Raw genomic sequence first — 13,072 nt, 5'->3', positions numbered from 1 at the left:
TTGTCATTCCTCCTTCGTCATTTCATCGTCACTGCGTCGGCGTCACACTGTCGTCGTAAGTGACGCCATGTTTATGGGCGACATTGACAAGCAAGTGCCATTATAATGTACGATGATATTAGAGTATCTGGCAAAAAGCCAAGTCAGTGAAAGTCCCTGAATTACCACTACGCGTGTTAAATAAACGTGGTTTCGGTATTACGTTATATCGCTATATTGCTTGAACGCTATTCGCGTTATCGTCAGTAGGCATTGCATTGTGAAGTTAGTTTTGCCGTATCTTTACAGGAAAGATGTATACCTCTAAACCCCAATGCATCTGTCGTGTCCGTGGGCAAAAAATGTGGGCCGATCCCCGAGGTAATGCAATACCGAGTCGACCAGCGCCAGAAGTGAAGCAGGCTTGAAGCACTCCACCCCTAATAATATTAATATTTGAGAAACATTGACTATAATTGCTAAACAATCAAGCTGAATGTCGAACGTTGGCGAGAAGACGATGACGTCGTCGAGGTAGCAGAGACATGTGGACCTTTTAATACCTTGGAGCAAAGAGTCCTGCATATGCTCAAATGGGGCCGGAGCGTTGCATAATTCAGAGGGCATCAGTTTAAATTAGTATTGGCTATCGGGTATTATGAACGAAGTCTTTACTTTGTCCATATCGTCAACAGCAATATGCCAATATCCAGAACGAAGATTAATAGAATAGAAATAGCTGGAACCGGGGAGGCAGTCAAGGGCGTCGTCTATACGCGGGAACAGGTATACGCGAATGAGTAATTTTGTTGAGATGACGGTAGTCTACACAGAAGCGGCACATGCCGTCCTTCTTAACCAATACTACAAGTGACGCCCATGGACTCGAAGAAGGCTCGATTTTTTTTGAGCGTTTTTCAAACTTCACTTTGAATGGCTCGGCGTTCCGGCGCAGAAACTCAATAGGGTCGCCAGTGGAAAGGCGTAGCATCGCCAGCATGAATGCAATGCTTGACGGAGAGCATCTGACCTAAAGAGCGATCGCTCAAGTTGAAACTGTCTTGGTAGGACCATAAACTTTTCACATCACATCACTTATGTTCCTTAAAGACCCATTTTGCAAAGGTCTTCGGCCTGCGCAGAGGACAGGTCCGGCGCAACCATTTTCCTGATGCTGGGTTTGGCGCCCGAGGCTGGCGTGAGGGGTTTGCTAAGCTCGGATAGATCGTCGGTTGATAAAGCCACCACTTGATGGTCGCCAAGCGAATCAATGTTGGCAAGGGAAATACTTGGCGCTAGAATTTTCATTGCCAGTTCAAATTTGAAAATAGGCATGCAAGTCCGGTTAGCAGTAAAAGCAAGAACATTGTGAGGCAGGGTGCCGTCGTAATGTAGGGGAATGTCAGGCTGACAAGTGATGAGGTGCTTACCATCAAGTCGGGAAGGCGACAGTTCAATACGGTCTGATGACTTTGGTGGTAGGCGAATGAAGCCGGTGGGGCGTAAGCGGCACGGGATATAGCGTCAAATGGCTCTGCAAGAATCGGCAACTCAAGGTGAAGGGTCCTAGCAGAAAGGTCAATAAGAACTGAATGCGCGAAAAGAAAATCGAGCGCGAGAATTAGGCCGTGGGGGCAATGAGCAATCATGGTGAAGAAGACAGGACTGTGGCGGCCGGCCATGCTGACACGCGCAGTACACATGCCGACGATAGGGACAGTACCGCCATTCGCAACGCAGACCCTTATGAAAATGGTTATGTCCTTTATGTTTACTGTATGTTTCCCGCAGTTCACATGAGGAAATGTCCTTTATATTTCCTCCATGTTGAAATTTGGCCACTGCTTTTATGTTTCCTTCGTGTGTCCTCCCTTTATGTATCCCTTATGTTACCGTACTTTATGTTTCCTCTATGTTGAAATTTGGCCACTGCTTTTATGTTTCCTTCGTGTGTCCTCCCTTTATGTATCCCTTATGTTAACGTACTTTGTTTCCTCCATGTTGAAATTTGGCCACTGCTTTTATGTTTCCTTCGTGTGTCCTACCTTTATGCATCCTTTATGTGGCCGCAGTGACTAAATCCTGTATTTTACGTAGACATGCAAGATGAAGAGTTCCGTGTACACATTTTATATTTATAAATTTTTTCTTAGTTAAAAAGTTTTGCATTGGTTTTCATTGTAAGGTTACTGTTCCCTACATGATGCAGCGCACAGATTAAAACTCTGCTATGGCACATAAATTCATGCCAATTTGTTCTAAAATTACAAACTAATTAGACTTCATAGATTATTTCAGTACAACACTTGGAGTACCACTGTACGTTCCTCACTGCAGTGCTGCTGTTCTAGTTATGTCTTTGTGACTAATATAAAATGTAATGTTTGAATGGAAAGATCAGGTTGGATCAGTGCTTGCACTTTTAAAAGAAAGTTTTGACTATACTTTGCAAAGGTTTGTCTGAAACTACGAACAGTTTATTGGACTATCTGGATGTTACTTCAATTTGCCAGGTCTGCTCACAGCAGACCTCTGGAATGTGGTGCTTGGGTGAGAGCTCACAAGGCACCTGAAAAACAAAACAAAAGCCAATCTTTTTCACTTATTCAAAAATATTCATATAAGCAAGAACAGCCTGGCCTTTATGCACACGGCTAAGAAACGTGGAGCAGTCAAAAACAGATGATAAAAACATCAGGACAACACAGAAGCTTTTAACTAATTGTTTGAAAGAGACTGAGCTGCCAGTCCACTCAGGTATTAAATTGCTCCCAAATTCTTTTAAACATTTCTGCAGCAGATGCTAAGTAGTACATGACCTATAGGAGTAGGCAACTGGCCAACAAATCTTTGTGTGCCTGCTTGTACAGATGTCTCGTAGTTATATCTCAAGTGGTTACACTGTTATATAGTAAAATTCAGGCGGGAATAAAACCAGCCGCAAACATCAGACTACCTGGGAAATTATCACCAAAACTTAAATATCTAGTAAATCAAATGAACAATCGATTACGAAGGGTCTAAAACCTAGACCGCGATTTTGTAGCGATCCCTTTTCCGATGCTACTTCTTTTGCTCATTGATCTGACCGACATTCCGCTATCGTTATTAACTAGAACAGCCAGCCGTGGAATGTGGGTTATAAGAGTGGCAAACATCGAGCGCAAAGCATCGCAAGAAAATCGCATCCCTTATTAGGCAGTGCTACAAGCCATTGTCTTTAACAATCGCAGGAACTCACATCCTGTTCTTCGGATGAAAATATTAATGAAAACGAGCGTCTGATTGACATGCCTCGATTAAAAAGACATTTCGCTGTTGTAATGTCGGTCTATGTTTGCCCTACAATATAAAAGACAAATACACGAGCCCGTCGAAGAACACAAACAATGCAGACAAGTTCTCGCGAAGCTGGACTTCAATCTGAACACTATCAATAAAGTAATCTTCACACAAGCTAATATCTGTTCAAGTGTCAAACATCGCAGTCGCGTGCCAACTCGCGATGCCCGTGACACATCGACATGCATTACACACGTAACTTGCGGAAATTCATATCTACGGAAGAATTTCTTGCCAGGAAACTGGCGAGAAAACAGTAAATTTCAGCGTTTACGTAAATATTTACCCATTAAGTCCCAACAATCAGCGGTGGTAGCACATCACTCCATAAAGCAAGTCAGCGGTAAGAAATAATACATTTCACGGAAACTCCCCTCGTGAAACGCTTTGCTAAATGTGCGCAGCAACATGGTCAACGTACGCTCAGAAAGTGTTCTGTTGTCGTTCCACAAACCTTACTACATGAACCAAAAGCTGCGAGAATGCGCGCAAGCGTCAGACCTGCTTACCTTCAATGTGGTCAGCAAACGGCTTCTTCGTCTCGCAGGCACCACGCCACGACGCTCTTTCCGGCGCGAACACTGTCGAATTGCCGATGAACACGAGCGCACGAAAGCACAACTTTCAACAAATTCTTCCACGCACCATAATTCGAAGCCACAGTATCAGGTATTCCACGAGCGAACGCGGACAGGCGAGAACAAAGGCAGCTCGGACGGGCGCTGTAGTACACAAGACACTGGCGTATCACAGGAAACATAAGGCGAACTAATGGCGTTACACGAGTCCAGAGGTTTCCTGATGGTTAATGCACACGGTACGGACCACAGTTTGTTTAGGCACTTCGAAAATATGATTAAATTACCTTGTAACTGCAACGAGCACTCTCACCGCTCACAGCAACACAACGTGGCCCAGCTCACCGTCAACCGGATGGATGGATGGATGGATGATTGTGGCTCAACCCTTTGAATCGGGCGGCGGCGGCGCGCGCCACCTAGCCTTTAATGGTTCTATATGCATGCATACCTCTGTATTTACTCCTTTACTTTTGCGTTGATATTGTCCACCAATCAGATAGCCCCCGTTTAGTTATTTCTACCTGTTCAAAGTCTATTCTACTTTCACTGTCTTTAAAACCCAATGCTTTGAATAGTTCCCCGTTAGATTCAACTGCAGGGTGCAGTTGTTTACAAGCAAGTATCAGGTGTTCCGCCGTTTCCTCCTCCTCTCTACACGCCTCGCACACCAAATCTATCTCCTGGTATCTGGCTCGGTACGTTTTAGTCCTCAGTACACCTGTCCTGGCTTCGAACAACAATGAGCTTCCCTTAGAGTTATCGTAAATATTTTCTTTGGCTATTTCTTGCTTAAACGTCCTGTATGTCTCCAATGCCGATTTGGTTTGCATCTCTGTACTCCACATACCCCTCTCTGCCTCCTTAACCTTTTTCTTGACAGATGATTCCTTACCTGCGCCCCCCGCTACTGCCCAAGTATTTGGTTGACAATTTTCTAGTTCGCTTCCTTCACCTTGTGTCAACATTCCTCGTGTATAAGTAACTGAAAACCTTCCTAGCCCACCACTTTTCCCCCATTTTTCTCAATCTCTCCTCAAATGCTATCGCCTCTCTGCCCACGAAAGAAGACCATACCAGATCCCTCTGCAGCCCAAGACTTGGTGTCTTGCCATGTGCTCCCAGAGCGAGCCTACCCACACCACGTTGCCTAATTTCCAACTGTTGCCGGGTCTCTGTTCTAATACATAGAACTGCATTGGCAAAAGTCAGGCCTGGTACCATTACCCCCTTCCATATCCCTCGTACTACCTCGTACCTATTGTAGTTCCACAGTGCCCTACTCTTCATAATCGCTGCACTTCTGTTACCTTTAGTCGTTAGATATTTTTCGTACTCTGTCAGATACTCAATGCCATTATTTATCCACACCCCAAGGTATTTATCGACTATCTCCAGCGTGGCCTCCTGTATCTTATGCTCGCCGCAACTGTTATCATTAAAAATCATGACTGCTGATTTTTCTTTGCTAAACTTCAAGCCTAACCTGTCTCTTTCTGTACCACATATGTCCATTAATTCCTGCAGATCTTCTGCATTGTCAGCCATTAATACAATATCATCCGCGTACATCAGTCCTGGTAATGACTGTTCAATCAATTTTCCTTGCTTGAGAAATGATAGGTTGAAGCCGAGTCCGCTTTGCTGTATTTTGGCCTCTAGACCTTGTAGGTATAGCATAAACATCAGAGGTGACAATGGGCACCCCTGCCTAAGCCCCCGCCGAATCATCACAGGCTCCGAAACCTGCTTTTCCCATTGTATAATCACCCGGTTACCTTTATAGATATCTTTTAAGAAATTGGTTACTCCATCTTGCACTCCTAAAGTTTCCAGAATGCCCCACAAGCCCTCTTGAAGTACACTGTCATAGGCTCCCTTGATGTCCAAAAAAGCCAGCCATAGGGGTCTGTGTTCCTTTTCAGCTATTTCAATGCACTGTGTTAGCGAGAACAGATTGTCTTCTAGCCTCCTATGCTTCCGGAACCCATTTTGTAGCTCTCCAAGTACCCCCTCGTTCTCTACCCATGCCTGCAGTCTGTCCTTTATAATCTGCATAACCACCCTGTAAACCACTGACGTCACTGTTATAGGCCGGTAGTTATTTATGTCAGCTTTGTCCCCCTTTCCCTTATATATCATTCTCATCCTACTTAGCCTCCATTCGTCAGGTACTTTACCATCCACTAGCATTTTGCTCACCACCTCCCTCAATGCTTCCTTAGATTTCGGGCACAATTTCTTTATTAACATAATTGGAATACCATCGGGGCCTGCCGATGTGCTACTTGGTACCCTCTTCTCCGCCATTTCCCACTCTTTTTGTCAAAGCGAAAGCAGTGGGTTGACCGGGCTATCCCTCTCCGACGTACTGCATGTACCATTTGTCTGTTTTGTAAATTTTTCCCTCATCATGGTTCCTATATGCTCCATTGCCGCCTCTCCTTCTAACCGAGTACCTTGAGCTGTTACTATATACCTCTGCTCTAGGCTTGTCCTATTACCCAAGGAGTTCAGATGTTGCCAGAATTTTCTAGCTGCCTGTTTATCTTTTTATTGCTTATTTTTGACAGCCATTGGGACCCTTTTGTCTTGATTTTCTCGTTGATCAAATAAGATGCTTCCCTTTTGCATATTATGTAGTTTACCCATTTCCTCTCTACTTCTGCTTCAGATTCTCCCTCACTTTTGGAATACCTGTGTTCCCTGGAGGCTTCCTGACGTTTCTTTATGGCCTTCTTAACCTCTTCATCCCACCAGCTCTTGAGTTTTCGTATCCCTTGCCTTGTTTTCCTGACTCGCGCCTTACCTAGCTCACGCTCAAATAGTCTCATTAACTTTGGGTAAGTCCAATCAGTTTCAGTACTCTCTGATATTTCCTCTTCAATTTGTTTGGCCGCTATTTCCACTTCGTCTTCTGAGTAAAAAATCACATCTGGCGTTTCCTCGCGCGTCGTTCGTGCTTTAGTTTCCCTCTTAAAACTCAACTTGATACGTTTGTGGTCGCTACCTATACTTCTGGAGCCCTGTTCATCTATAATCATGGCTCCTAATCTATCGTACATCCTATGTGACATCAACGCATAATCTATTGTCGAGTGTCGACCCCCTCCCTCCCATGTTATGATCCTGTCACACTTTTCAGTAGTTACAGACAACTAAGTTAAGCCTCTCACACATATCCAGCAGCATGTTACCTGTGGAGTCTGTGTACCCATCCATATCTTCAACATGCGCATTCATGTCTCCTAATACAATTACTTCACATCCTTTTCCTAGCTCATTGATGTCCGCTGCTTTGCAGTCCAACATTTTTTTGTTTTCCTCTTTAGCATTTGATCCTGTCCAAAGGTATACAAAGCCCAGAAGTGTTTTCGCCCCTGCTACTTTTCCTTCTAGCCATAAATGCTCCTTGCATTCCTGTTTGACCCTTTGCCAATTTGTATTTTTACGAATGAGTGCTCCCATTCCCCCACCCTTTCTGCTACCCTGCACTCTGTTGCAGTATTCCCATGCATAATCAGGGTTACAGGGCGGTTGTTCCATGTCCCTAAGATGTGTCTCTACAAACCCATAAACCATTAAGTTCTCCTGCCTTAGTTGTTCTTCGATTTCCTCCCATTTTAGCCTATTTCTGCCACCTTGCATGTTAATGAACCCTATGTCTGACTTAATTTGGCTCTTGCGCTTATTCCTGTGACCTCTCCTACAGTACCGATGTTCGCGTGTTTGTGGCTCCTGCCTCGAATCGTCCACGCCTACACTGCTTCTTTCAGGGCTCTGGGTCCCCCTAAAAAAGCTGTTGCCTGGCGACCCATCCTGCCCCCTATCCTTTTGCCAGTGGCACCACTGTAGTGAATATCATCCTGCACAAAAGGTCGGAAGCCGGTTCCGTACACGTCCCTGTTGACCTCCATCACGCTGTACCGGAGTCGTCCGCTCAGACTCCTAATGACCCGATTGGCCTCAACCACCCTCCTTTCTACCTGGTAAGCCTGGCCCTGGACCTCTGGGATAGTGCATATGGTCGCATGCACCCTCCCGGAGGCCTCTCTAAGCTTACTCAGCCCAGTCTCACTGTGCCTCTCAAGGTCCTGGCTTCTCCCCTTAAGCACGTCATTGAGCCCAGAATGCATAATGACCAAGCTGTCGCTCTCCGTGCTGACCCCAATTACTTCCCGCGCCTTGGTCATTGCTTCAGCCATGCCCTTACCAGCTTGCGCCTCCACCTGTACTCGCCCGTCCGCCTTCACTCTCGCCATCACGCCCTGTTCGGCCCTCCCCACATTGGAGTCCCCTATCACCAGTACCCTTCTGCGTGCAAACCGTTCGACTGCAGCCTGTGCCTGCTGCCCCTCCCTTTGCGCCCGCTGGCGCCCCTGTGGCTGCAGCGTCGCCTCACTCGGGCCGCGTTGTGCAGCTTCACTATAACTACGCCGTTTCACCGGCGGCGAGCTGGCGACGGCTTGGTTTGGCTCCCTGCCTCCCACTTCGCCTGTAGGGTCTACCCTACTTTCCGAGTTTTTGCCAACACTTTGTTGTCCTGACCCGACCTTCTCCGCTGCCCGCGTCTCCAGCGCGCCGAGCCGCCTTTCCAGTTCGGCGCTCCTTTCTTTTTCTGCCTCAAGCTCGGCCACGGTCCTTACTAACTGCGCGGCCTGGGCCGCCTCCACCTTGACAAAATTGTCAACTTTCGCCTGCAGTGCTACCCGCTTCTCCTGTTCCTCCCTCAGTTCTGCCTTAAGCTCGTCGAACTTAGCCGCCCAATTCCCTTCCAGTTTTTGGACGGCTTCCCTGACGCCCTCGCGCGACCTGCACGTGAAGCTAGACCCCTCCGCGTCTGCTAAATTCTGGAACTTAGTTTCGTCGAGGAAGCACCATCGCAGGCACTCGTCGCACTGCACTTGCTCCCCGTTCCCCGCGGCCTTCGCGTTCTTCGATTTCATCGCTAGGCCTACGTCCCGAGGCCCAACGAGGAACTTCGCCAAATCACTCAAGCAAAGCCGACCTCGACCGCTATCCCAAACTAAAATAAAGAATTGTCACTCCCTACCCCATGCAAGAATCTGAGGAGCTAGCTGAAATAATTAACGAAGCCTATCAATAGGTCCCTCCTACCAACTAGGCCTAACGGGGGAGCCGCCAGACCTAGACAAAGCCGGTGCGTTTGTTACTCTTACCAAGAATTCAAAATTTGCGCCCCTACTCCATGCAACAGAAAATACTTCAAAACACTAGCTAATAAAGATAAAAAGGTACTTAGCTACGAACGAAGTCGCTGAAGCCTCGACCACAGGAGCGTCCGTACCGCCGTCTGCACCGTCCGAACCGTCACACTGAAGAAGCGCCGCACCGCGGTTAAAAAGTGAATTTAGCCTCCGAGATCTACATTGCCTTTTAGGGCGTGCATTTTGGAAAAGCACGGCCTTCGAGATTCAAAAAAAGTCGTTGCTGGAAGGAAGGCTGGTATTTAAACACAAATTATTGAGTTTAAAGTGTCTTGGTGCGCTGCCTTGTTTTTTTAAAGTATATGCAGAGATTTTAGACGAAGTATGCGCGAACTTTTGCCAGCGGACACGAGCCAATCAGCGCGCATCATGTGCTGCTCCGTCGCTTGGGATGGCGCACGGTGTGCGGGCAGCCGCGATAGCTGTGACACCCACCGATCAGAAATTCGGAATCGCCACACATATACACGCTTCTTATGGCGCCCAGTGGCGTGTTTTTGAGAATGTCAGGCCTTATCTTGAATAGGTGGAACCATATTTGCACGTAGCGTAAGGAATAAAGGCGACAAAATGTGGCGATGGCTGCCTTGCAGCGGCAGCGGAACTTCGGCCAAAGTGAAACAGGCGTACTGCTTGCATGCTCGCGTAATCAAATACGGCCATACTCCGCACACAACTTTCATACTCAGCCAACTCACAATTATAAATTGTTCAGTTGTACGCCAAAGGAAGCATTTACGGGATCCGTGCTGCCCTACTTCTACGCGTGCTAATATCGACACAGCAGTTACTCGTACTTGTGGTCAGCGCGAAAGCGACACGGACAAAAGGAAGAAACACAACAACACGGCGCTGTTTCTCCGGAGTGTTTGTTCCTTGTTTCCGCGTTGCTTTTGCGCTGTTGCTAAAGGTACGATGAATCGTAACCAACTCGCCCACTTTGCTATCTCGCTACAGCAATCACTAGCAGTTTTGAAAAGAAAGGCACTTTTAGCATCAACCACCGGTTCTGCATTGGTTAGTGACCAAACTTTTGTGTATAATCTGCGTGAGTAGTAGAGAAAAGGTATCATCATATATCATAGTATCATAGTATCATATCAGGCCTGAAAAAAAAATAGTGTAGAAAAAGCAACATGTCAAAAAGTGCTTCGAAGACCACGGTTTTGAGGTGGAGCAGTGGCAGCATCTCCCAATGTTCGAGCTTTTTTTTTTTCAGCTTAGAGCATCAGAAACGTTATAGATATTCAATTTCACTACATTCTTTCGAACTAGGCGTTCTGAAAGTTAGCGGCAGCTCCAGTTGAGCGTTGGAGGTGGCAGCGCTTGCATTTCCCGCTGATGGCTGCAAAGAAATCTTACGAGCGTAATATAGAGACAATCGTAATGTACGTATTAGATATTTATGTGTAATGAGGCTATCATGAAACCAATATAACACCGGGAACAGCTACTTAAATGGTTGTATAATCATATACGCTCACAGCATAGCGGCGGATTGGCCGCGGAGGCATCCGCCTCTTTTGCAGTTCATGTAGCGCAAGCCATCGAACACTGCGCGTCGTGCCACCGCGTCTCCAGCCGCCGCGCAATTGTTATTTCTCGTGAGGGATTATTCGCTGCATGAGGCTTTGATGTACGTATGTACTGTTGATGGCGCGTGGTGATCAATAGGGCCAAGATACATAGGGAGGGGGAGGCAGGCGCACCCCCCCCCATGTTTTTTTTTTACTTTGATACGCCAGTAGGTAAAGTTAATACATCTTTCAGGTAGACGACCTATTTGTAGCATGTGTAAAAAGATAATCACTGGGCGCACTCTATGTTACCTGGATGTGCACTCGAGGGAGTACACAGCCAGGTAACATAGAGTGCCCACACAGGTAACATAGTGCTCATATATATATATATATATATATATATATATATATATATATATATATATATATATATATATATATATATATATATATATATATATATATATATATATATATATATATATATGTAAGCCAGATGTGTAAATTAAGTAGATTATTTCCCAAACTGGAGGCGAAGCGGAGCATCTGCAAGACGCCTGCTATGAGAACCGTCTTAAACATTCAATCAACTATATTTGATAGCCTATCTGGCACAAAACTTTCATGAAAGTCTTGCATATTAGGTTAAATACTGCAGATTTCTGCATCTGACTTGCTACTGGAGAATAGCGGGTTGAAAAAGTAAGAAATACTTTATATATTAAGAGAATGCATAGCATAAATCATTGGTATACACCATCCTATTTCATGGCATGCTCAATTTTCCGCACAATATAGCCACAATTAGTGCCGGTCGGTATGTCTAGTGTGAGGGTTGCAGGCAGTGCCTTTTCCCTGAATCTGCCAGTGACTAACATACAGTACAGATAGCTCTAACTGTACTATTTGCAAAAGATGCTCACTGCGCACATTCTGTTACCTACATGTGCACTCAAGTGCACATGCAGGTAACATATAAAGAGTGCATGCACCATATATAGATTATTGCTCCATGTTACCTACGTGTGCACTGAAGTGCACACCTAGGTAACATCCCGCCGTAAACACAAAGGGCACATCCTACAATAATTATAATAAGGGTTGTTTTCTTGGGGCAAAGGAAAGCATAAGTCAAGATTTAGTACTTACAATGACTCTGCAGAGTGTATCAATGGCTGTCACACAGTACAGATATATCTGCCTGTATTATATGTACAGACAGTTGTTATGTGCACTCTATGTCACCTACATGTGCACTCAAGTGCACATGTAGGTGCACTTGGTACACATAGTACACACCCAGTTAACATCCTGCCGTAAACATGAAGGACACATCCTAGAGGCATAATAAAGGTCACTTCCTCGAGGTATACGTTAGGATGAGTAAACATGTCGTACACACAAAGTTGGCGTCCCGGAGGTCACACAAAGGAGAAGGAATCATAAAGGTCACATAGGGCACAAGAAGGAAACATAAAGGAAACATAAAGGCAATGACCATTTTCATAGGGGGACGACGCGTGCTGACGCAGGGGTGAGGAACTTTCTCAGTCGTCGTTGGAAGGCAGCACTGATAATAGAAATAAGGGATCCTGTATCGATGAGTGCAGTGACAGGATAGCCGTCAACGCGAACGTCTAGAACGTTTTGATTCGTAGCTAGCGTGAGCAGAGGATTTGAGGGCTTAATCAACAGCGCAGCTTCACTTCCAGAAACTGCAGTGCCTAGTTTTTCGGTTGTGTGCGGGCTGCGATAAGCGGCGGAGAGAAGCGGCGGTATTGAGGCGAACGAGACTGATGGCGTCGAGGTGAGGGCAAGCGGCTGTAGCGAAGGTTGGGAGCAGGGGCATCAGCGGCAGTCGGTTCATGGCGGATGGTATAGGGAACAGAAGGTCCAAAGGTGCGGGAATACGCGGCGGCGTATGTCCGAGGAGGTGGTGGCCATCGGTTGCGGCACTGACGAGCGATGTGAGCGAAGCGACAGCAGTGGAAGCCGATAGGATTGTCATCAGGGGTACGCTATTAGGACGGTTTGTGATATGTGGCGGAAAAAGACTGCCGAAGACAAGGAGGGCAAGGAGGGCCACGATAGAACTGGGGAAAGCTGGGTTGAGTCGACGAACACACGAAGTTGAGACCGATGTTCTGAAATTGCGATATGACAACGGCCTGAATAATCGCAATTGTGCTTGCAGGCAGATCGGGAAGCGTAGCGGATAAGGCTTGCGAACAGGCGGCCTTCAGCTTGCGCTGAAGAATGCGAGTTACATCGTCACAGGTGGTGGGATGACGCGGGCAGCCCTCACGTGTCGACGTAGCAGCAGCACTGGATAGCGGAAGGATGTGGTGTTTGATACGGCGACTCATAGCTTGTTCAAGGCCACGGCATTCTTTTATAATGGCGTCCATAGTCGAAACGTTGCCCA

General features: G+C 46.4%; 1 protein-coding gene across 5 annotated transcripts in view; it reads right to left on the bottom strand.

The window, feature by feature from the left end:
* The window catches only part of LOC142591302 (uncharacterized), a 72,335-nt gene that overhangs the window by 35,048 nt on the left and 24,215 nt on the right, over positions 1–13,072 (bottom strand). Inside the window, exon 3 of one of the 5 annotated variants that reach the window (XR_012830451.1) lies at positions 1,410–1,513. The exons of the other annotated variants lie outside the window; for them this stretch is intronic. The gene's annotated coding sequence lies outside the window, so the exon portion shown is untranslated. The remainder of the gene's footprint in view (positions 1–1,409; positions 1,514–13,072) is intronic. 5 annotated transcript variants of the gene reach the window in all.

The sequence above is a fragment of the Dermacentor variabilis genome, chromosome 8 (genome assembly GCF_050947875.1).
Source record: "Dermacentor variabilis isolate Ectoservices chromosome 8, ASM5094787v1, whole genome shotgun sequence".
NCBI lineage: Eukaryota > Metazoa > Arthropoda > Arachnida > Ixodida > Ixodidae > Dermacentor > Dermacentor variabilis.
This window is presented reverse-complemented; position numbering and strand designations above follow the sequence as displayed.